Below are 24,298 nucleotides of genomic sequence, written 5' to 3' on the forward strand. Positions count from 1 at the left end.
TGGGCAGCTGAAGTTGGAAAGAACTAAGCTGCAGCACATGGGCAGCCACAGGGAAAGTGGGCTTTTAAAAAAGTCTTTGGTTACAGCAAGCGATGTTAGCCTGTGAGCTGAGTTTCACAGTAATGTTTATCACATTTCCTTGTTATCTCTGCTAAAACATTGTGAGATTAAAGCTTCGATCTTTCTTTCTTTTTTTTTTTTCCCCTTGGTTTTTTAAAGCACAGATTTACTTATGGAATATTACTACCGAATGGAAAATTCATGCTTTCATTGTTTATTTAAAATATGAAAGCAGGAAGTTAATGTAGGAGTGGGCATTATCTCTTTAATATGCTATCAAAACCATCCCAGGTGCTGAAGACAGAATTAGAAATCAAACTGAGTCACCACGAAGTGTTTTCTGAGCACTTGCTTTCCTCCTCTGAATCTCTCCCAAGAGGAGGGGCAGAGCTCCTTGGATCACAATGGTGTGTGTACTGGCTCTTCAATTTCCCTCTGTGTTTGGTTTGATGTTCCTTATTGATTTTCCTGTCTCCACTGATCCTGTCATCATTCACATTTGATAATACTTGAACATTACTGGTAGCTGCCTTGCACTTCCCTCACTTCTCCTAAACAGAACACCGAGATAGTTCCTCCTGGAATTCAAAGGTATCAGAAATATGTTCATATCACTGTAAAATGAGGTCGATGTATTAAAGAAGTTAGACTGGAAACTTGGAGTATGGAGAATTCCCATCTTTTCGTGGGAAGGTTTATTCCTGTGTAGTTCATGCTTGAGTTAAAGCTACAAATGGCATTACAGAAAAGTCTTCATACTTCCCTGAGGCACAATAATTCAAAGCCAAGCTGTTTCAGAGCAGAGACTGTGCAAAATCCCATTCCAATTTTTCTTCTCTAGGGAGTGTGTTTGCCTAGGGATCAGAACAGATTCCTTAACTTAGAAAAACTAGAGTCAACAAGCAGTACATTCACCTGGACATTTGATTGGCATGTCTGTTTAGAATGAGGTCATGAGTGGTCTGTCATCCCCCTGATGGCTGTAGTGAAGGGCATTGCCAACAACCAGAAGGACTTAACATTTCTGAGCATAGTTAGTTTTCCAATATGTGTATGTGTTGAGGTTTGGTATGTTGCTATGTATTGTAATACTAAATTTTATATCTGAAGGTCTAAGCTTACCATGGACCTCTCACATTTAAAAGGTTCTGTTGTGCAAACCTTGTTCCTTGATTGAAAACTATTAGTTAAATCAAATTTGGTACAGCCTATTACTGGAAGGACTAGAAGTAGGTGGCTTTTGAGTTAGGTGGTATGGGGTGGAGAAGAGAGAGAAGGAAAAGAGGCCAGGAAAAGGAGGAAGAATGGGTGAAGAGGATGAGCTGCCATGGGGGGGGGGTGTACATGGCTGGGAGAAACATTAAGTATCTGAAGTACACCACTGGGAAGGTAGCCAAGAAAGCAGTTAGAGGAAGAGTAAATTAGGGGTTGAACCCCAGTACTTGTCAAAGCCAGATGAAATAACCTCGAGTCTGAACCTCTTTTACTTGTAAGCTAGTTAGGGATAAGCCCTTATGAAAGAAAACATTTAATTGGAACTGGCTTACATTTTCAGAGAGTCAGTTCAATATCATCATGGTAGAAAGCATGGTAAGGTTTAGGCAGAAATGAGAGGTCTACATTTTTATCTGCAGGCAGCAGAAGGGGGTCTGTCTTCTGCATACAGCAAGGAAGAGGCTCTGGGTCACACTGGCCAGACTCAACCACATATATGAGTTATCCAAACAACACCTCCTGACATGCTTCCTGTAGAAAGACTATACCTCAAATCAGGCCATACCTCCTAACAGTACAACTTCCCATGGACCAAGCATATTCAAACTATCAGTGTCTCCTTGTTATACAATAATCAAACCACTAAAGATTAGAATCAGTTCCTCAGGAAATAGACAAGATTATGTTTTCAATAAAAAGATATAGACTGTGATAACTCTAGCTTGTGTCAATTTGACACAAAATCAACCAGTCCGATGGCCATGTAATTCATTACCAGATTTGTGAAACCTTTCAGAAGCAAGGCTAATAAACCCTTTCCTCCCCAACTTGCTTCTTGGTCATGATGTTTGTGCAGGGATAGAAACCATGACTAAGATAATTTGGTACTAGGAATGGGGTATTCATTTGACAACCTGACTATGTTTTGGGGAGGACTGTGGAAAGATTTTGGAACTTTTCGCTAGAAGATCCATTTTGTGTTAAGTGCTCTGTGGTATGTTCTATAGGAGCTTGGAAAATAATGTTAAGAAGAGTGCAGAAGATGGAGGCCTGGCTTGTGAAATTTCAGAGGGAATATTAAAGACTCTTATCAGAAAAAAAAAGAAAAGAAAGAAAGAAAGAAAGCTGAGCAAGCCAGTGGAGGCAAGCCAATAAGAAACATCCCTCCATGGCCTCTGCATCAGCTCCTGCTTCTTGGCCTGCTTGAGTTCCAGTCCTCACTTCCTTTGGTGATGAACAGAAGTGTGGAGGTGTAAACTGAATAAACCCTTTCCTCCCCAACTTGTTTCTTGGTCAAGATGTTTGTGCAGGAATAGAAACCCTGACTAAGACAATTAGTTACCATTGTCTAAATAACAGTCTTTATTCAGAATCATCTGAAATAAGTTTTTATATGCAAAAGAAGTTTCTCTGCATATTGAGAACTATATTAAGAGGTTTAGAAAAATCTGATATAAACATGAGAGTTCTGATTTGACTTCTGACTCTGAATTATGTTACTTATGTTTTCTGATTTATAACCTGCTTCTCCTGATTTATTGCCATCTGTGTAAAAGGTAGGAGCTTTCGAAAATATTGTTCATCTCAATAACTGAGGAAGAATCCAATTAGTCTGTGTGTGTGTGTGTGTGGTTTGTTGTTGTTTTTGCTTTTGTGGGGTTTTTTTTGTTAATTTCTTCCCCCCCAAAATTATTGCAAGTTCCTTGCCAATCCTTATTGATTACCTATAATGTGATAACTTCAGCATTAGTGTAAGGCACTGCAATCTATGATGGGTTTATTCTTGGTAATTGATGAAGTGTTATTCTCCCTCTCATAATCAAATTAAAAAATTTTCTGTATATGTTTGTAACTTTTTGCTCTGTTTATGTGTTTGAAATATCTATTCTAATATATTATCTTTTCTATATATGAGAATTCCTGTGAGGGAATGAAAGAAGCCAAAAATAACACAATCTAGTTTGGGATTCAAGCAGTCATCCTATATCTCTTTTCTACCAGAGTCAATTATTTTTTAGATTCAGCAGATAATTTTCATGGAGTACTTAAGTTTGCATCACCTTGTAAAATTTGAAATAAATCCCCACCTCTTACATCCAATCCAATTGTGGGCCTTAGCTAATTGTTGTTTTAACAAAATCTCAATTGTTTGATTTTACCAATGAACACTTGGGAGTCAGATGCCAGGGCGAAAGCCTGATATCTCAGCGAGGCAGAGAAAGCACCTTGCTGACATTCTTTCTCAGCTGATTTATCTCAGAAGGAATCCTCTTTCTCTCATGCCTTTTTAAACAACCTCCTCCAAAAATAATGTCCCTCTTCCTATTTCCTATGTGTTTATCAATCAGTCCGTCCTCCTGTCTCTCTTACACTCTCTGCTCTTTCCTTAATAATCTTATGTTTGGTTCCTGTCAATTTGTTGCATCTGAAAGGAAATAAAACTGTAATTCATGTAATGTATGTTAAATAGCCCAAAGAGTTGTTTCTGAGCTTTGAAACCTGGGGCTGAGAACATAGCAGAACAGACCAGGACATGCCCGGGCAAGCCCATCGCCTCCCTAGCTCCCACCCCTCTGACCTAAGTTAAATGTTACAGGCTGCTGATGTTTAAATGGACCAATCATGTGAAACCGCGCCAATTCCTCCCCCAGCCCCACTCCTTTTCTATAAAACCCCCTAGCTTCCAAGCCTCTTGGTCGAATCCACTGTCTCCTGTTATGTGAGATACGTTTCTACCCGGAGCTCCGCCATTAAAAACCTCTTGTTGTTACATCAAGGTGTTGTGTTCTATTCGTGATTCTTGGGTGCACGCCGAATCGGGAGCTGAGTGGGGGTTTCCCCACTGAGTTCTTTCATTTGGAGGTTCCACCGAGATCTGCGTGACACCCAGGAACCCCGAAGGACCCCTTGGAGGTGCGTTTGTTTGTGTGAGTCTTGTTATGTTGTCTGTTGTCTAAGTGTCTAAGTGTGGCACTGCTGAATTTGTGTCTTAGTTTTTCAGTTCTGAGATTGTGGGTTTGAGCCCCACCTGTGTTACCAGTTCTGGTATTCTGTATTCTGGCAGCTGCCACTGCGGACCGTAAGGACCCTAGTGGCTGTGGGAAGACGACGGTCTATTTCCCCACAGGCTGCACCCTTGGAAGACATTCCGAGGGAGACCCTGGAGTGCCCGGGGTACGGAACAGTCAGGAGGACCTGGCTGTTGTCTGGCAGAGTGAAGAAGAGTGAGTGCTCTTCCTGCCAGAGGAGTGGAGCGGAATCCCACTCCATCAGAGGTAGCGTTTGGCTGGTTGTGTAAGTCCAGACGCAGACGAGTGTGCTTGGATGTCTTAGTGTTTTCCGTCTCTGTCATTGTGTTGTGTTTACTCTTATTCTTCACTATGGGACAGACCGTGTCTACTCCTTTATCTTTAACTAAGGACCATTGGACGGACGTTAGGGCTAGAGGACAAAATTTGTCAGTAAAAGTGAAGAAAAAGCCATGGATGACTTTCTGTTCCTCAGAATGGCCTGTTTTTGGAGTAGGTTGGCCAGCAGAAGGAACTTTTTACTTACCTACCATAAGGGCTGTGAAGGCCATTGTTTTTCAGGAAGGGCCAGGGTCGCATCCAGACCAACAACCGTACATCATGGTATGGGAGGACTTGGCACGTTACCCACCCCCGTGGGTTCGCCCATTCCTCCCGCCTCTCCGCCCTGGCACCAAGATTCTAGCCATCCGAGAAAATGGTGAGAAAGAGAAACCGAAACCACCGCTCGGGGGAGATGATGATCGCAGCACACCAGTGACGAAACCCCCCAAGATCTATCCAGAGATTGAAGAACCCCCTGAGTGGCCCGACACCCCTCAACCCCCACCGTATGCTCCCCAGCCCCAACCTTTAGCTCCTTCGGGACCCCTGCCTCAGGCCCCGGCCGGAGGAGGGGGTCCCTCCACAGGAACAAGGAGTCGGCGAGGAGTCACCCCTGAGGGGCCTGCGGATTCAACCGTGGCGCTCCCCCTCAGGGCTATTGGGGCTCCTCCTGCCGATCCAAATAGTCTACAGCCCCTACAGTATTGGCCTTTTTCCTCTTCTGACCTTTATAACTGGAAAGCTAATCACCCCCCTTTTTCAGAAAACCCTGCAGGACTCACTGGGTTGGTTGAATCATTAATGTATTCACACCAGCCGACCTGGGATGACTGCCAGCAGCTTCTGCAGACTCTATTCACAACCGAGGAGAGAGAGAGGATTCTCCTCGAGGCTCGGAAAAACGTCCGAGATGAGGCTGGGCGCCCTGTCCAAACTCCAGCTGAGATAGATGAAGGATTTCCGCTAACCCGGCCCCGATGGGATTATAATACGGCATCAGGTAGGGAACGACTGTCCAATTATCGCCGGGTCCTAGTGGCGGGTCTCAGAGGTGCTGCCCGTCAGCCCACGAATCTGGCCAAGGTAAGAGAGGTTATGCAGGGAGCGACTGAGCCCCCCTCAGTCTTCCTTGAAAGGCTCATGGAGGCTTATAGGAGATATACCCCATTCGACCCCACGTCTGAGGGTCAAAGGGCCTCAGTAATTATGGCCTTCATTGGCCAGTCAGCTCCTGACATTAGGAAGAAGTTACAGCGAATTGAGGGCTTGCAGGATTACACCATAAGGGATGTAGTTAGAGAGGCAGAGAAAGTGTATCATAGGAGAGAAACAGAAGATGAAAAGTTAGAGAGAGAGAAAAGAGAGAAAAGAGAAGAGGAGGATAGGAGAGACAGGAGGCAAGAAAAGGTTTTGACTAGGATCCTGGCCGCAGTAGGAGAAAGAGATAATGGAAGAAGAGGTAGACAGTCAGGGAACCTGGGAGACAAAAGGCAGCAGGGACCAAGGAGACCCAGAGAAGGCGGGCAGCGCCTGGAGAGGAACCAATGCGCGTATTGCAAGGAAATGGGCCACTGGAAGAGCGACTGTCCGAAAAAAAAATAAGAGGTAAAGGTGCTTTCTCTTGGGGAAGATGAAGACTAGGGGGAACGGGGCTCGGCTCCCCTCCCCGAGCCTAGGGTAACTTTAGAAGTGGAGGGGACCCCTGTGGACTTTCTAGTTGACACAGGAGCCGAATTTTCAGTACTCAAAACACCTCTAGGAAAAGTAAAGAAAAATGAAAAAATCTTGGTGATCGGGGCCACGGGACAAAAATCGTATCCATGGACCACATCCCGAGTAGTAGACATAGGGCGAAATCGAGTAACTCATTCGTTTCTAGTCATTCCAGAGTGTCCTATGCCTTTATTGGGGAGAGACTTACTAACCAAGTTAAAAGCACAAATAACTTTCACCTCTCATCGACCGGAGGTTTTCTGGGGAATAAAAGCACCCCAGACTCTAGAGCTGTCTTTACAACTAGGGGAGGAATATCGACTTTACCAAAATAAAGTAAAGCCCCCTGAGGGATTACAGGACTGGTTGAATTGATACCCTCAGGCGTGGGCAGAGACGGGAGGAGTGGGGATGGCAAAACTGGTCCCCCCTGTGGTGATTGAACTTAAGTCCGGGGCCACCCCTATAGGGGTCCGACAATATCCCATGAGCAGAGAAGCTCAAGAGGGTATACGCCCCCAAATCAACAAACTGCTCCAACAAGGGATTTTGGTCCCATGCAAATCCCCTTGGAACACTCCTCTACTTCCAGTAAAAAAACCAGGGACCAGGGACTATCGTCCAGTACAGGACCTTAGAGAAGTCAACAAGAGAGTTCAGGACATACACCCCACGGTGCCAAATCCTTATAACCTCCTCAGCACCTTGCCACCTGGTCGGACATGGTACACAGTCCTGGATCTCAAAGACGCTTTTTTCTGTTTGAGGTTACACCCCAACAGCCAGCCCTTGTTCGCTTTCGAATGGCGAGACTCCGAGAGTGGACAAGCCGGACAGCTCACATGGACGAGGCTGCCTCAGGGATTCAAGAACTCGCCCACTTTGTTCGATGAAGCCCTACACCGAGATCTTGCTCTTTTCCGAGCCAATAACCCACAGGTGACTCTTCTGCAATATGTAGATGACCTGCTCCTAGCTGCAGAAACACTCGAGGACTGTGAAATTGGGACCCAAAACCTCCTGGGCGAGTTAGGTAAGCTGGGGTATCGGGCCTCTGCTAAAAAGGCTCAGTAATGCCAGATAGAAGTGACCTACCTAGGATATGTCTTGAGAGATGGACAAAGGTGGCTCACAGAAGCCAGAAAACAAGCTGTTATGCAGATCCCGACCCCAACCACTGCTCGCCAGGTAAGAGAGTTCCTGGGGACCGCCGGGTTTTGCAGACTCTGGATTCCCGGATTTGCCACACTGGCAGCTCTCTTGTATCCACTAACCAAAGAGAAAGGGGAATTCACCTGGACCAGAGAACATCAGCTAGCCTTTGAAACTCTCAAAAAGGCACTGCTGCAGGCTCCGGCATTGGCCCTGCCAGATTTAAACAAACCTTTCACCCTATACATTGATGAAAGAAATGGAGTGGCAAGGGGATTCCTTACCCAGGTTTTGGGACCATGGAAGCGCCCGGTAGCCTACTTATCAAAGAAACTGGACGCTGTGGCCAGTGGATGGCCCTCCTGCCTGCGAGCGATAGCAGCCACAGCTGTGCTAGTAAAAGATGCTGACAAACTGACTATGGGCCAGAATGTTACTATAGTGGCCCCACACTCTCTTGAGAGCATCATCAGGCAACCACCGGACCGCTGGATGACCAACGCCCGAATGACGCACTACCAGAGCCTATTGCTGACAGAGCGAGTAAGTTTTGCACCCCCAGCCATTCTCAACCCCGCCTCCTTACTACCTGAGGCTGACGAGGCCCCTGCACATAAGTGTGAAGAAATACTGGCAGAAGAGACTGGAATCCGGCCAGACCTCACAGACCAACCTTGGCCAGGGGCGATGACTTGGTTCACGGACGGAAGCAGCTTTGTGGTAGAAGGTAAGCGGAAGGCTGGGGCTGCAGTAGTGGATGGAAAGGCTGTCATATGGGCCAGCAGTCTGCCGGAGGGTACATCAGCTCAAAAAGCGGGACTAATCGCATTAATTCAAGCCTTAAGGCTGGCAGAAGGAAGGGCTCTTAATGTCTATACCGACAGCCGGTACGCTTTTGCCACGGCTCATGTTCACGGAGCAATATACCGACACCGTGGACTGCTGACGTCTGCCGGCAAAGATATCAAAAATAAAGAAGAAATTCTCAGCTTATTAGAAGCTGTTCATTTGCCCCGTAGGGTGGCAATTATCCATTGCCCAGGACACCAGAAGGGAACTGGGCCCGTTGAAAAGGGAAATCAAATGGCAGACCAAGAAGCTAAAAAAGCAGCCCAAGGGCCAATGACTCTGGTGGTGAGAACCCAACAGCCCGCTGCTGAGGAAATAAATAAAAGAACCCTCACAGAAGAAGAGGGGCGAGATTACTTAGCTAACATACACCATCTGACTCATTTAGGAACTAAAAAATTACTAAAATTGGTTAGTAAGTCCCCCTATTACATTCCTGGATTAAAAGGAATTGTGGAAGAGATAGTAAAAAACTGCCGTGCTTGTGCACTTACCAACGCTGGGTCTAGCAGGCTCCAGGAAGGAAAACGACTGCGAGGAGACAGGCCTGGAGCCTACTGGGAAACTGACTTCACTGAGGTGAAACCGGCTAGGTATGGAAATAAATATCTCCTAGTTTTTATAGACACCTTTTCAGGATGGGTCGAAGCGTTCCCCACCAAGAAAGAAACGGCTAATGTAGTGGTCAAGAAGATACTTGAAGAAATCCTTCCCCGCTTTGGGATACCTAAGGTAATGGGGTCAGACAACGGACCTGCCTTCGTCTCCCAGGTAAGTCAGGGATTGGCCAGACAACTGGGGACAAATTGGAAATTACATTGTGCATACAGACCCCAGAGTTCAGGACAGGTAGAAAGGATGAACAGAACGCTAAAGGAGACTCTGACTAAAATAGCCTTAGAATCCGGCAGAAGCGATTGGACAGCCGTTCTCCCTTATGCCTTGTTCAGGGTTCGGAATACACCTGGACCCCTTGGCCTAACTCCATTTGAATTAATGTATGGGGCGCCCCCACCCATTTTTATGACCGTAGGGGATAAGAATCGCCCGGATGTGTCTTTCTCTCCTTCTTCTAGTCTTTTGGCTCGATTAAAAGCTCTCGAAATAGTAAGAAAAGAGGTCTGGGAACAGCTAAAAGAAACCTATGTTGCTGGTGACACACAGGTGCCGCATCAGTTTGAAGTAGGAGACGCAGTCCTGGTGAGGAGACACCGAGTGGGAAACCTAGAACCGAGGTGGAAGGGACCCTACTTGGTGCTACTGACAACGCCCACCGCGGTCAAAGTGGAAGGAATCCCCACTTGGGTCCACGCATCCCACGTCAAGAGAGCACCCCCTGGAGTCAGCCATGATGAGTGGACTTTGGAGAAGACTACTAATCCTTTGAAGTTGCGCCTGCTTCGTAGGAGCGATCCCAAAAGACTTTAACCCCCACAGTCCTGTTCAACAAATGTGGGAGGTACTCAATGAGGGGGGTAGGGCTGTATGGACAATCGCCGAGGAACACCCTCTGTGGACTTGGTGGCCTGATCTTTTCCCTGACATCTGTAAGTTGGCTATAGGAGCCCCTCCTGGATGGGACTTGGAGGGGTACTTTGACATTCAGAGGGCACCTTTAACACCCCCTCCGTACGTAGAAAAACATTCGAGAGACCCATGGGGTGGTTGCTCTAACCAAAGGGATAGAAGTATGCTTCGAACCCATCCCTTCTATGTCTGCCCCGGGCCCCACCGAAGTCAGTCCCTCAATCCAACGTGTGGAGGTAAGGCTGACTTCTTTTGTAAGAGCTGGGGTTGCGAGACTTCAGGTACAGCCCGCTGGAAGCCCTCCTCGAGCTGGGACTATATTAGAGTAACAGCCAACTATTCCCTAGCGTCTTATGTACCTGGAGGATTTGACCTAGACGAGTGTACTGACTGGTGCCATCCGCTCCGTGTCACCTTCACTGAACCAGGGAAGAGAGCTCTGGGATGGACAAAAGGGTATACCTGGGGTCTTAGGATTTACAAGGAAAGATATGATGAGGGATTATTGTTCACTATCAGATTAAAAATAGAGACCCCCTACAATCCTTTAGGCCCCCCAACCAAGTTCACACCCCTCACCCATACAATTACTCAGCCTACTCCAGTGATTGCGGACCCCCTTAATATGGCCGCTATCACCCAACCTCCCACTCCTCAGGTACCTCTAACTATTACCCCCGAGATTCCTTCAAGACAGAGGATGTTTAACCTAGTGAGAGGAGCCTTTTATGCCCTTAACAGAACTGATCCAAGCGCTACTGAGGACTGCTGGCTATGCCTGTCCTTGGGTCCGCCTTATTATGAAGGAATCGCCTTCAATGGAGATTTCAACAGAACCAGCAGCCATACTTCCTGCTCTTGGGGTACAGGACAAAAACTGACCCTGACTGAAGTATCCGCAAGGAATCCAGGTCTCTGTATAGGTACCCCACCTTCCACTCACAAACACCTATGCGGACAAATTCAGTCCGTGTCCAGAACGGAAGCTAATTACTATCTTGTACCTTCCCCGGTTGGATGGTGGGCTTGCAATACAGGACTTACTCCCTGTGTATCAACTAAGGTTTTTAGTTCATCTCATGATTTTTGTGTCATGATCCAGCTGTTACCCCGCGTATATTATCACCCTGCATCCAGTTTAGAAGAAAGCTATGCTGGCCGGCGGTCAAAAAGAGAACCAATTACTTTAACCCTGGCTGCATTCATGGGAATAGGTATGGCAGTAGGAGTGGGGACGGGAGTGGCAGCTTTGATAGAAGGAAGACAGGGAATTCAGTCTTTGAGGGATGCTGTCAATGAAGACCTAGCGGCAATAGAGAAGTCCATTGACGCTTTAGAAAAATCTTTGACCTCCCTGTCTGAGGTAGTTTTACAGAACAGGAGAGGTCTTGATTTGTTGTTCCTAAAGGAAGGAGGACTGTGTGCTGCCCTTAAAGAAGAGTGCTGCTTCTATGCAGATCATACAGGAATAGTTAGAGACTCTATGCAGAAACTGAGAGAAAGATTAGAGCGAAGGAAACGGGAACGGGATGCTCAACGGGGGTGGTTTGAGTCGTGGTTTGAATCACGACCATCTTGGATAACTTCTTTAATTTCCGCTGTAGCCGGACCAATCCTTATGATATGCTTAGCTTTAGTTTTCGGCCCTTGTATAATAAATAGAGGAATGGCTTTCATCCAGAGTAAAATTGATACAGTAAAACTCATGGTTCTTCAAAGGCAATATCAACCTATAGTTCAGGTAGATGAAGAGTTAGGGGACACCAATCTCTAAAATTCTATGATTAGAATTAGTCTAAACAGAAGAAGAGGGGAATGAAAGGAAATAAAACTGTAATTCATGTAATGTATGTTAAATAGCCCAAAGAGTTGTTTCTGAGCTTTGAAACCTGGGGCTGAGAACATAGCAGAACAGACCAGGACATGCCCGGGCAAGCCCATCGCCTCCCTAGCTCCCACCCCTCTGACCTAAGTTAAATGTTACAGGCTGCTGATGTTTAAATGGACCAATCATGTGAAACCGCGCCAATTCCTCCCCCAGCCCCACTCCTTTTCTATAAAACCCCCTAGCTTCCAAGCCTCTTGGTCGAATCCACTGTCTCCTGTTATGTGAGATACGTTTCTACCCGGAGCTCCGCCATTAAAAACCTCTTGTTGTTACATCAAGGTGTTGTGTTTTTTTTTTTTTTTTTAAACATTATTTCTTTTTTTTTTTTTTCCATTTTTATTAGGTATTTAACTCATTTACATTTCCAATGCTATACCAAAAGTCCCCCATATCCACCCACCCCCACTCCCCTGCCCACCCACTCCCCCTTTTTGGCCCTGGTGTTCCCCTGTACTGGGGCATATAAAGTTTGCAAGTCCAATGGGCCTCTCTTTCCAGTGATGGCCGACTAGGCCATCTTTTGATATATATGCAGCTAGAGTCAAGAGCTCCGGGGTACTGGTTAGCTCATAATGTTGTTCCACCTATAGGGTTGCAGATCCCTTTAGCTCCTTGGCTACTTTCTCTAGCTCCTCCATTGGGAGCCCTATGATCCATCCATTAGCTGACTGTGAGCATCCACTTCTGTGTTTGCTGGGCCCCGGCATAGTCTCACAAGAGACAGCTACATCTGCGTCCTTTCAATAAAATCTTGCTAGTGTATGCAATGGTGTCAGCGTTTGGATGCTGATTATGGGGCCCACACACCTATGGTCACTTGATCTTCGACAAGGGAGCTAAAACCATCCAGTGGAAGAAAGACGGCATTTTCAACAATTGGTGCTGGCACAACTGGTTGTTATCGTGTAGAAGAATGCGAATCGATCCATACTTATCTCCTTGTACTAAGGTCAAATCTAAGTGGATCAAGGAACTTCACATAAAACCAGAGACACTGAAACTTATAGAGGAGAAAGTGGGGAAAAGCCTTGAAGATATGGGCACAGGGGAAAAATTCCTGAACAGAACAGCAATGGCTTGTGCTGTAAGATCGAGAATTGACAAATGGGACCTAATGAAACTCCAAGGTGTTGTGTTCTATTCGTGATTCTTGGGTGCATGCCGAATCGGGAGCTGAGTGGGGGTTTCCCCACTGAGTTCTTTCACATCCTCTGCCTCTTGACCTATGGTTGACTTTATTTTAACCTTGCATACATTATTCAAGGAGATAGCTCTTGGATTAAAGGCATCTGCTAGGACTGAGCCACAGCACATCTAGAAATGGGATTTTCCTGTAAATAACAGAATTGGAGCTTAACAGTGTGATCAGATTCCTTTCAACATTTCTCCATTTTTTTTTTGTCTAAATAAAAAGGGCATGGTTTTAATGCAAACACAGTAAAACATATTTAATAAAGCTATTTGTGCTAAGCTTTCCAACATGCTGAGCTTGGTTGTATTTGGAAGTCTTCTTTTTTTTTTTTTTTTTTTTATGGTTTTTCCGAGACAGAGTTTCTCTGTGTAGCCCTGGCTGTCCTGGAACTCACTTTGTAGACCCGGCTGGCCTCGAACTCAGAAATCTGCCTGCCTCTGCCTCCTGAGTGCGGGGATTAAAGGCGTGCGCCACCACACCTGGCTGTATTTGGAAGGCTTAAGACTAAGTATTTTTGAATTCAAAATTCTGAAAAATGTGTATTTAAGTCTCATATGGAATCAGCAATTTGATTGTCCTGAGCAGTTCATAGTCCAAAGCTGATTTTTGGGAGGTGTTTGTCAGCTTAGTAGCAATCATGCTTAGGTAGAACACAGTATTCAACCCAAAGTTGTCCATAGTTTGTGCAGAACTTGGCGCCAGAATCTTCAAAAATATTTTCTCAATGGTAGTTAACTGGCTAGTTTTGTGTCAACTTGACTCAGCTGGAGTTATCACAGAAAGGAGCTTCAGTTAAGGAAATGCCTCCATAAGATCCAATGGTAAGGCATTTTCTCAATTAGTGATCAAGGGGGAAAGGCCCCTTGTAGGTGGGACCATCTCTGGGCTGGTAGTCTTGGGTTCTATAAGAGAGCAGGCTATGCAAGCCAGGGGAAGCAAGCCAGTAAAGAACATCCCTCCATGGCCTCTGCATCAGCTCCTGCTTCCTGACCTGCTTGATTTCCAGTCCTGAATTTCTTAGTGATGAACAGTATGGAAGTGTAAGCCGTATGGAAGTGTAAGCCATATGGAAGTGTAAGCCATATGGAAGTGTAAGCCCTTCCTCCCCAACTTGCTTCTTGATTATGATGTTTTGTCCAGGAATAGAAACCCTAAGACAAATTGGTACCAGCATAGTGGGTTATTCCTGTGACAACCTGACCATGTTTTGGGGAGGACTGTGGAAGGACTTTGGAACATTGGGCTATGTCACAGACCCTGTGGGTCCCTTTGTCTGCGTGGAACGGGTCTCTGGGGCAGGTGGGCAAAGCATTGGCAGGTGACAGACAGACTAACAGGTGAGATTGTGTAGAATCTGAATGTATTGTCACAAAGTGAACACCAATCTTATATAGTACAGAAAATACAAAGGGTAGCAGGCAAAGTACATTGAAATTACCTGATACAAAACAAAGGAATGACTTCAAAAGGATTTATAGGAACCAGGTAGAAGGTTACAGTAAAGATAAAGCAGTCCTGCTTAGGGGCAGCTTAGTGACAGGTAAGGATTTCACACTCTAGTGCTATACATTTGAACCTTATGAAGGCTAGCACCAGGGGGTTCTGCTCTTGGCAGACCTCATGAATAATGCAATATCACAACCCCCCTATCTCCTAGACCTTGATAAATTCCTATATGAGTGTAAATTTTAAGTAACTGGAGAATCTCCATTTGTCAGAAGAATTCACTGACTTGCTTCTAATATGTAATGTAGCCTGCACTGAAGATTTCTATCTCAGTGGGATTCCCTGGCTCTTTCGTGGTATTCCTTGTTTGCATGCAATTTGTTACTGTCCTTAGTAAACACCTTGTAGACTAGCTCTGAGCCACTGGCTCCGTCTTTTGTAATGCTTAATTAGTTACTGAATAGGTTAACTTCCTTACTGCATTCTTACAGGATTCTAAGCTCTGCTTCTGGGAGCTTGGAACACTGGGGAGACTTAACTATCTCAGAATTTAATCTTAAAAAGCTTTTATAATAAAATAATACTAAAAGAGAGTTCGTAGTTCCATACACCAGACTAACTCGGGAATAGGGTATGAGTATATGGGTAAATGAGAATGCCAAAGCTCCAAGACGTGAGTTTCCTTGAAACTCTTTTCCTCGTGAGTGGCTCCAAGGCTTTTCAGCAGATTTGACCAGTGTGCTTGGCAGGACTAGAAGATCCACTCTGTGTTAAGAGCTCTGTCAGATGATGTGTAGGAGCTTGGAAGATAAGGTTGAGAACTGTGCAGAAGATGGAGGCCTGGCTTGTGAAATTTCAGAGGGAAAATTAAGGACTCTTTTTCAGGGCCATTGCTATTTTGGAGTTTGATTATTCTGTGGTTCTGGTTAGCTGGGGCTGAAGAATCAGCTGTGATTAACAAGATACCAGAACTACTAAAGCAAAAACTTTGCATTACTGGGACTATTGATGCTGGTTAGCTGGAGCTAAGAAATTAGTGGTGATTAAGAAGAGACCAGCATCATTGAGGTGATATCTTCTGGGAGTGTTTTTCTGAAAGCACAAAGAGGCTGTGTTCCAGAAATAGCCAAGGTGGTACTCCTGCAGCAGCAGGACTTGGTAAGGTGTAAGGGTGACCCATATGGTACTGGTTTTGAAGTCATGAAGGGGTCACGCAGAGCAGCTGAGGCTCGGCACTGTGAGAGGCCATGGAAGGCCATTGGTGAAGGTGCAGCCTCAGTTGCAATTGTTGGCCCACCACTGAAGGGGTCATGCAGTGTTTTGGAGATGCCAGTACCATGAGATGACCACCAAGAACAGCAGCAGTGGAGTACAGGCATCTGGAGCCTAGAGGACAACGTGTGCTACAAAGGGCATGGCTGGAGAAGTGACCCAAGCCCTTGGAGGATCCCAGACATTGGATGGTTGGAGATTGATTTTTGCTTTTGATTGTGACTGTGCCCTGTTATTTTCAGTCTTGAAGGAAGAAACTATTTTAGTGAAGCCCACAGTTAAAAGACTTTTAATTGTAAAAAGACTTTGGATTTTAAAAGAGATGGATATTTTAAAGAGATTGAAATTTTAAGAATATATAAAGACTGTGGGACATTGAAAGTTATTTAGACATTGGGGATGAATAAGAATGTAAGGGTTGAGGCTTACTAGTGATGTGTTTGTGTGTCAAGTTGACAAGGGGTCAATTGTACTAGCTGGTTTTGTGAGTCAACTTGACACAGCTGGAGTTATCACAGAAAAAGAAGCTTCAGTTGAGGAAATGCCTTCATGAGATCCAACTGTAAGGCATTTTCTCAATTAGTGATCAAGGGGGAAAGGCTTCTTGTGGGTGGGACCATCTCTGGGCTGGTAGTCTTGGGTTCTGTAAGAGAGCAGGCTGAGCAAGCCAGGGGAAGCAAGCCAGTAAAGAATATCCCTCCATGGACTCTGCATCAGCTCCTGCTCCCTGACCTGCTTGAGTTCCAGTCCTGACTTCTTTCAGTGATGAACAGCAATGTGGAAATGTAAGTTGAATAAACCCTTTCCTCCCCAACTGCTTCTTGGTCATGATGTTTGTGCAGGAATAGAAACCCTGACTAAGACAGTGTTACCACAGTCCAGCTGGATTCTGCATTGCAGGGCCCCATTATCTTCTTGGAGACCTAACAGGTTAGTGTTAGGAATAGTCTCAGTTTACTGTAAAAAAACTTACACATGTAACCATCATATTAAGCAATTCCCTGAAACACTTGAAGACCACAATATGATAAGTACATGTGAGGTACATAAATTTTGTTCCTAGTCGCCTGCTTCAGACTCAAACATGAAAACACATACATGAATCTAGGTGAAGCTTATGACTAGAATTTGCTAGTACTCTATGTTACAAGAATTATTAACCCCTATAAACCAGTGTAAAAACACAAAATCCAGCTATTATATTTATAAACTATAAGACTAGATTGAACAGCTCTATCACTATGCTAACTTTTTCCCCAGCTATAAGACCCTTGCTACTTGCAGTTTCTCCTTGTTATACATGGTTCTGCTCTATTTCTCTTCCTCCTTTTCCTCCCCCTCCTACTCTTCTTACTCCTCTGTCCTCTCTTCTTTTTTTCTCCTCCTTCCTTCCCCAGATCTTCAAGGCCTCTTGTCCCTCCTTTTCCTTCCACTGCCCAGTCATAGGCTCTAGCCTTTATTTGACCAGTTAAGAATGGGCAAATGATTCGCATGACATCACCTGAGTATGTGATCAACTGCTTGTCAAAGGGTAGCTCCTCTTGAGGAAGCAGAATTAACACCAGAATACAAACAGAATCCAGGCAACCCACAACACTTCCCCCTTTTTGTCCAATAAGAAAGGCTCTCCCTCAGATATACATTGAACACTACTATAACAATTATGCAAATTATAAACTATGATACACACTTACCGTCCATTCCATGATATTTGTCAATGTAGATAAAGTAATCTACCATCTATCCTCCCTTAAAAAGTTTACAATTCTGTGCCTGAATTATGTTTTATTTAACTTGTATTCCCATCTGACATCCATCCTTATAAATCTAGATCATCTTCCTTAATGCTAAACAACTTAAGTTTGATTATGAGATTATGACTAGTCTTCAATTCCATCAGAGATCTGAGAATAAATTATATACTACCTGAATCTGTAGGAAGCACAAAGACATAGCTTATAAAGCTATACTTTGTGGAGTCAGCTGACTGCCTGGACAGTCCCTTAATTTCTTATAACATTGGAGCATCTGTCTTCAGACTTCTGGCCCAGAACCATCTAACAGTCCTTAAGTGAAGCAGGAATTATGGAGGACTAGCTTATGCTGTCTTGGCAAAGCTTATTAGTCAACTATCCCACATCTGTTTGTCCTTTTTGGACAGTATTTTTGTCTGCATATGGATTAGAGCAATTTTTGTAAAGTGGCTACTTTGTCATGATTGAAGCAACTCAGCCCGGAGGTAATGCTGCTCAATATCTTCCTGGAAGTGGAATGGGAACACTGTCAGGAGCACACCTGTTTCGTAGTCAAATGAAATAATATTAAATGACATATTCTATGGATCTCTGATGCTGATACTTTTGAAGACGATCTAAATATGTAGCAGAACTGAATTGGTGAACATTCATTATGCTTAGCTATTCATTATTTGAATAATCTTGAAAACACTTATTGTAATTAATTAAATTAGAATCGGATATGGCCATGAGTTTTACTATCTGACTATTAACTTACATTACTTAATCATCTTAAACAGTTTGTAATGGCAGTGATTGCAAGGACTGGGTGTAAGCCTTTGTGTTTTGTTTTTTTTTAAAGATTTTATTTATTTAATTTATATGATGAGTATACTGTAGCTATCTTTAGACACACCAGAAGAGGACATCAGATCCTGTTACTGATGGTTGTAAGCCACCATGTAGTTGCTGGGTATTGAACTCAGGACCTTTGGAAGAACAACAGTCAATGCTCTTAACTACTGAGCCATCCCTCTAGCCCCCAAGCCTTTGTATTCTTATTTGAGTTGCATAGGCACAATACCTATCTAAGAGTAACAATATCAATTTTAAATTTTGTATCAATATACAAAAATTTATCCTAATGAAATCCTTAAACCTGTGTCAATATATAAATTCTGTACCAATGTAAGAAATGAAAACTTCAATTTGGCATCAAATATAAAGGTTTCTACCAATGTAAGATTATGGCTATACAATGATTTAAGAGTAAATTTAATATCCTGTGTCTATTTGTCTTTTCCCCCTTTTTTCTTTCCATCCCCCTCTCCTTTACTCAAGAAGGAAGGGTAGAGAAGAGGAAAGGAAAAAGAAATCCCCGAGTCTAAACTCTCTTTCTTCCCTGTCCAAAAGTTACAATACTTGCAGGTTATCCCTTGAAATGACAGCATAATTATAATTTATAAAATATCAGAACCATCCACCAGAACCTAAGGGGTTGGGATGAAGATCTTCTTTTGCTTCCTTCTAGCTGAATCAGGGTGAATTCCCTTCTGGGGGCCCAAAGGAAAATAGGAAAATTGGCTTTGTCAAAGGAGGGCTCTCATTTGCTTTCCAGTCTCTTTGTGCTGAGAAAGTTCATGCCTTATCTAAAGTCCTGACTGTAACAGTCTGAAAGGCTGAATGGGTGGTCTAGCTGTTCTGGAAATATCCTGGAAGCAAGTCTTTAGAGGAAACCATCTCAATGTATTTGAGTACATCAAGCAAGAAGCTGAATGTCTTTCAGCAGCTGTAGTTTTTTTCCAATTATAGCATTAAAAAAAAATAAGGTTAATAAAGCACTATGTAATCTATCTCTGGGGTGGGTCTTTGTTGCTCACTTTTGCCTATTAAACTCAGCTCTAGCACATATCTTTAATCCAAGAGCTCAATTAGGTCAACTCCAGATAAGGGGCAGAGGAAACAACCAGCAGGCAGAGAGGGAACGTTGAGTAAACAGAAAAAGTACCATTGAGGAGAAGACTATTTAAGGCAGCATGGAGAAGGGGAAAGAGCCTTTTCCCTCTGGAACATTGGTGGAGTAGGAAGGTGAGCTGGCTGTTTTCTCTTCCTCTTTGGGATAGCAGGCTTTCACCACAGCTTAAGGCTCCTATGTCTTAGTTATTAAAATTGAACTGCTGCTATTTTTTGTTTTTAAAACAACATTTTGGTCCTCTAACTTGTGGCAAGATCCCACCCACAGATGGAGAGATCACTCCAGCTAGACAGAGAAGCTAACAGATTTTGAAAATCATCTGGGATGTCCTCAAAGAGAAAGTTAAGGATGGGAGCTACCACAGTAGAACAGTTGACAACCTTGCACAGTGCTCCTTTGGATCACTTGAGCAAATGAAGCAAATGAAGAGCTAATTGACTTACCTGAGATTGGCTCAATATAGATTATAATTATTATCATTTTGGTATTTCATACTGTTCTCTTAATGGCTAAAGTGGTTTTTTATACTGCTACATCCACTCCAGTAGTGACAAGCACAAAAGGCTCCAAAAACCTGGGCGCTGTCCCCAGGCGAAAAGGTCACGGAAACTTAGTTTCCTGGAGCCATGGCATCCTGTATAACGAGTGATCCAATGTCCTTGCTTTTGTTGGTAGATCTATGTGCTTTCCCTTAATATTGCTTTATTACAAGTGCTCCTAAGGATTGAATTTTTTGACATATAGCTAAGTTAGATTCTAGGCAGACCTTGATCCGACTCTGGGCATGGATAGCTAAGTCACAGCCCTACACAGGAATTTACCATTATCTAGGAAGAAGGAAGTTTGTGATCTTAGGAGGAACCAGAGTAGATACTTAGAACTATAGATAGCTGAGTTATACCCATATACAAGTATTTACAAAGGCCTAGGGGGAAGGTAGACTATACAATAGACTAGAATAGGAACTATGGCAAGGGCACGAAGTCCCTGACTTCTAAGATTAAGTGAACCTTAGGTGGGACTGCTTTTGATTCCCAGTTGTTAACATTGAATTTTATCCCAGTTGGTTCCTGCCAGTCCTTTGTAGGCACTCCTCTGTTTTGTGTCAGATATACCTTGCCTGCTATGATATCCAACTCCTTTGCTTTCTGTATTATAAAACTGATGGTTGTTTGAGACAAATTACATTCAGATCCATACTCCCTTGTGTCTGTTTGTCACCCTATTCCCGCCAACTCTATGCCCATCTGCCAGAACCCCTGATTCCCATGGATTGAGGGGGGCCGACTAGGCCCAGTCCATGGCACTATACCTGTTCAAAAATAACCCTATAGAGATTTAGGAAAAAGATACGAACTATGTAATGATAGGATAAAAGCCTTAGGAGGAAAATGGAGAGTCTTTTGTTTTTTAATTTAAAATTTTTTATTATTGGATATTTTCTTTAAATACATTTCAAATGCTATCCTGAAACTCCCCTATACCCTCCCCATGCCCTGCTCCCCTACCCACCCACTCCCATTTCTTGGCCCTGGCATTCCCCGGTACTGGGGCAGATAAAGGGGCCTCTCTTCCTAGTGACTGCCAACTAGTCCATCTTCTGCTACATATGCAGCTAGAGACACAAGCTCCGGGGGTATTGGTTAGTTCATATTGTTGTTCCACCTAGGGTTGCAGACTCTTTCACCTCCTTGGGTGCTTTCTCTAGCTGAAAATGGAAAGTCTTGTAAATGAATATGACCAAAATACTCCGATTCAGACAAAGGAATTTAAGCAAGCCTTAAAAAGATTTAATATCAAAATATTCAGACACAGACTGGAATTTACACAAAACTTAGAAAGAGAAATAAATAAAAATAAGAAGAATATTCAGTAAGGGAAAGAAGAATTTAGATAAGAGCCTACCATGCCACCACATAATGAAACTGAAAAGGGGTAGCCCAAAGTTGTTAGAAACCAACTTTAGTTGGCAATCTTGTTTAGTAAATCAATTCCCAGCCATCCCTGCCATTGCTTGATGTACACATGAACAAAGTGGCCATGTTGGCAAGATGTGTTCATGCTTCGGTTCAAAAACATGGTAATTCACTCACCAAGGCTGACCTGGCTACAGCTGCTGCTGGATGCCACATCTGCCATCACCAGAGACCAAAACTGAGCCCCAGATGTAGCACCATTCACTGAAGTGACCAGCCAGCAATACATTGGAGAGCTTCTTCCATGGGAAAAAAAGACATTTTGTTCTTACTGGAGTAGATACTTATTCTGGTTATGCATTTGCCTTTCCTATACATGATCCTTCTGGCCAAACTACAATTTATGACCTTATAAAGTGACTTATCCATTGTCATGGTATTCTACACAGTATGTCTTCTGACCAAGAAACACATTTCACACCCAAAGAATTGCCACAGCAGGGCCCCATGATCATGGAATCCACTGGTCTTACCTTGTACACCACCATCCTGAAGTGAGATGACATGACAGAGAAATGGAATGTCCTTTTGAAGACACAGTGATAGCACCAAATAGGTGGCAGGAGCATGAATGGCTAAAACAGGGTTCTCCAGAAAGCAGTATATGCTTTGAATCAGTATTCCGTACATGGTACAGTGTCTCCCATAGCTGGGAATCATGGGTCCAGGAATCAAGGGGTAGAAAGGGAACAGGTCCACTTACTATCATGCCTAGTGACCCACTAGCAACGTTTTTACTTCCTGTTCCCACACCCCAAACTTCTGCTGGCCTAGAAGTTTTGATCCCAGAGGTAGGACAGTAGGCCTGGTGTAACCAGAGACAGAGCACTGCCTGCCTCACAGGAGGCCTGCTCTAACCTGGGACACACAGTTCACCCTGGTTCCAGTGAGGCCTGCCCCAATCCTGGACACCCAGACCAGTTAACACCAAACAACCAGATGGCAAATGAAAAGCAGAAGAACATAACTCACAGGAGGCATTGCAATTTGGCACCATCAGGACCCAGTTCTCCTATTACAGCAATCCCTGGATACCCTAACACACCTTAAATTCCATCTCATGAAGATGATAGAGGGAGGCCCTTAAAGAGGATATAAGTAATTCCCTTAAAAAAAAATAAAAGAAGGTTCTCTGCTCCTCCCTGTTTCAGAGACAGCTGCATCTTCCCATGAGGACCAGCTTGATTCTGTAGACGTGATGATGACATTCTGTGTTAATGGATTTGGCCATATTGGGCACCTGGTTATCAGGGCTGCCTTCTGTTCTGCAGCTACAAAGTGGAGACTGTTGCCATCAATGACACCTTCATTAACCTCAACTAAATTGTCTACATATTACAGTATGACCCATGGCAAGTTCAATGACACAGTCAAGGCTGAGAATGGCAAGCTTGTCATCAATGGGAAGGCCAACATCATCTTCCAGGAGTGAGATCCCACTAATAGCAAATGGGTGGTGCTGGTGCTGACTATGTTGTGGAGTCTACGGGTGTCTTCACCACCATGGAAAAGGCCAGAGCTCACTTTAAGGGTGGGATCAAAAGGGTCATCATCTTCACCCTTTCTGCCGATGCCTCCATGTTTGTGATGGCTATGAACTACAAGAAATATGACAACTCCCTCAAGATTGTCAGCAATCCATCCTGTACTACCAACTACTTAGACCCCTTGGCCAGGTCATCCATGACAACTTTGGCATAGTGGAAGGGCTCATGACCATGGTCTATGCCATCACTGCAATTCAGAAGACTATGGATGGCCCCTCTGGAAAGGGGTGGTGTAATGGCTATGGGGCTGCCCAGAACTTCATCCCTGCATCAACTGGTGCTGGCAAGGCTGTGGGCAAGTTAATTCCAGAGTTGGTATGGCCATCTGTGTTACTATTCCTAACATATCCAGTGTGGATTTGACATGCCACCTGGAGAAACCTGCCATATATTATGGCATAAAGAAGTTAGTGATGCAGGCATCTGATGGCCCACTGAAGGGCATCCTGGGCTACACTAAGGACCAACTTGTCTCCTGTGACTTCAACAGTAACTCCCACTCATTCACCTTTGATTCTGGGGCTGGCATTGCTCTCAATGACAACTTTGTTAAACTCAGTTCCTAGAATGACAATGAATATGGCTATAGCAACAGGGTGGAGGACCTCAAGGGCTACATGGCCTCCTAGGAGTAAGAAATAGTAAGAAACTATTCACCCAAGCAAGGACATTGAGAGCAAGTGAGAGGCTCTCAGTTGCTGAGGAGTCCCTGTCCTACTCGGTCTCCAACACTGAGCATCTCCATCCCAGTTAACATCCCAGACCCCCATAATAACAGGAAAGGCTTAGGGAGCCCTACCATCTTGAATACCATCAATAAAGTTCACTGCACCCACTGCATAAAAAAAAAAGAAAAAGAAAAAGGAGAGAAAGAAAAATACAGTCAAACAGGTAGAAGTCCTTAAAGAGGAAAGAAATAAATATCTTAAAGAAATACAGGAAAATACAATCAAATAGGTGACGGAAATGAACAAAAGAGTCCAAGACATAAAAATGGAAATAGAAAATTTAAAGAAAGAGAAAGAGGGGTGGGGCCAGATCAAGCCAGGTTGGAGCAAGCAGGGCCAGAGTGAGCAGAAGCCCTAATTCCAATTCCCAGCAACCACATGATGGCTCACAATCATCTGTATAGATATAGTGTACTCACATATATAAAATAAATAAAATCTTTTTTAAAAAGTGAAAAAAATCACACATGGAGGCATCCCTGGGGATGCAAAACCTAAGAAAGACAACAGATACTACAGACACAAGGACCACCAGCCAAATAAAAGAGATGGAAGAACGAATATCTAGTATAGACGATACCATAGGAGATATTGATACACCAATCAAAGAAACTGACAAACGGAAAAAGTTCCTAACTCAAAACATCCAGAAAATTTAGGGCAAAATGA

General features: G+C 44.0%; 1 pseudogene; it reads left to right on the top strand.

Annotated features, from left to right (window-relative positions):
* Nucleotides 1–4,655: 4,655 nt before the first annotated feature.
* Nucleotides 4,656–9,785, top strand: Gm46439 (annotated as a pseudogene).
* The last annotated feature ends 14,513 nt before the right edge of the window (nt 9,786–24,298 follow it).

The sequence above is a fragment of the Mus musculus genome, chromosome 13 (genome assembly GCF_000001635.26).
Source record: "Mus musculus strain C57BL/6J chromosome 13, GRCm38.p6 C57BL/6J".
Taxonomy (NCBI): Eukaryota; Metazoa; Chordata; class Mammalia; order Rodentia; family Muridae; genus Mus; species Mus musculus.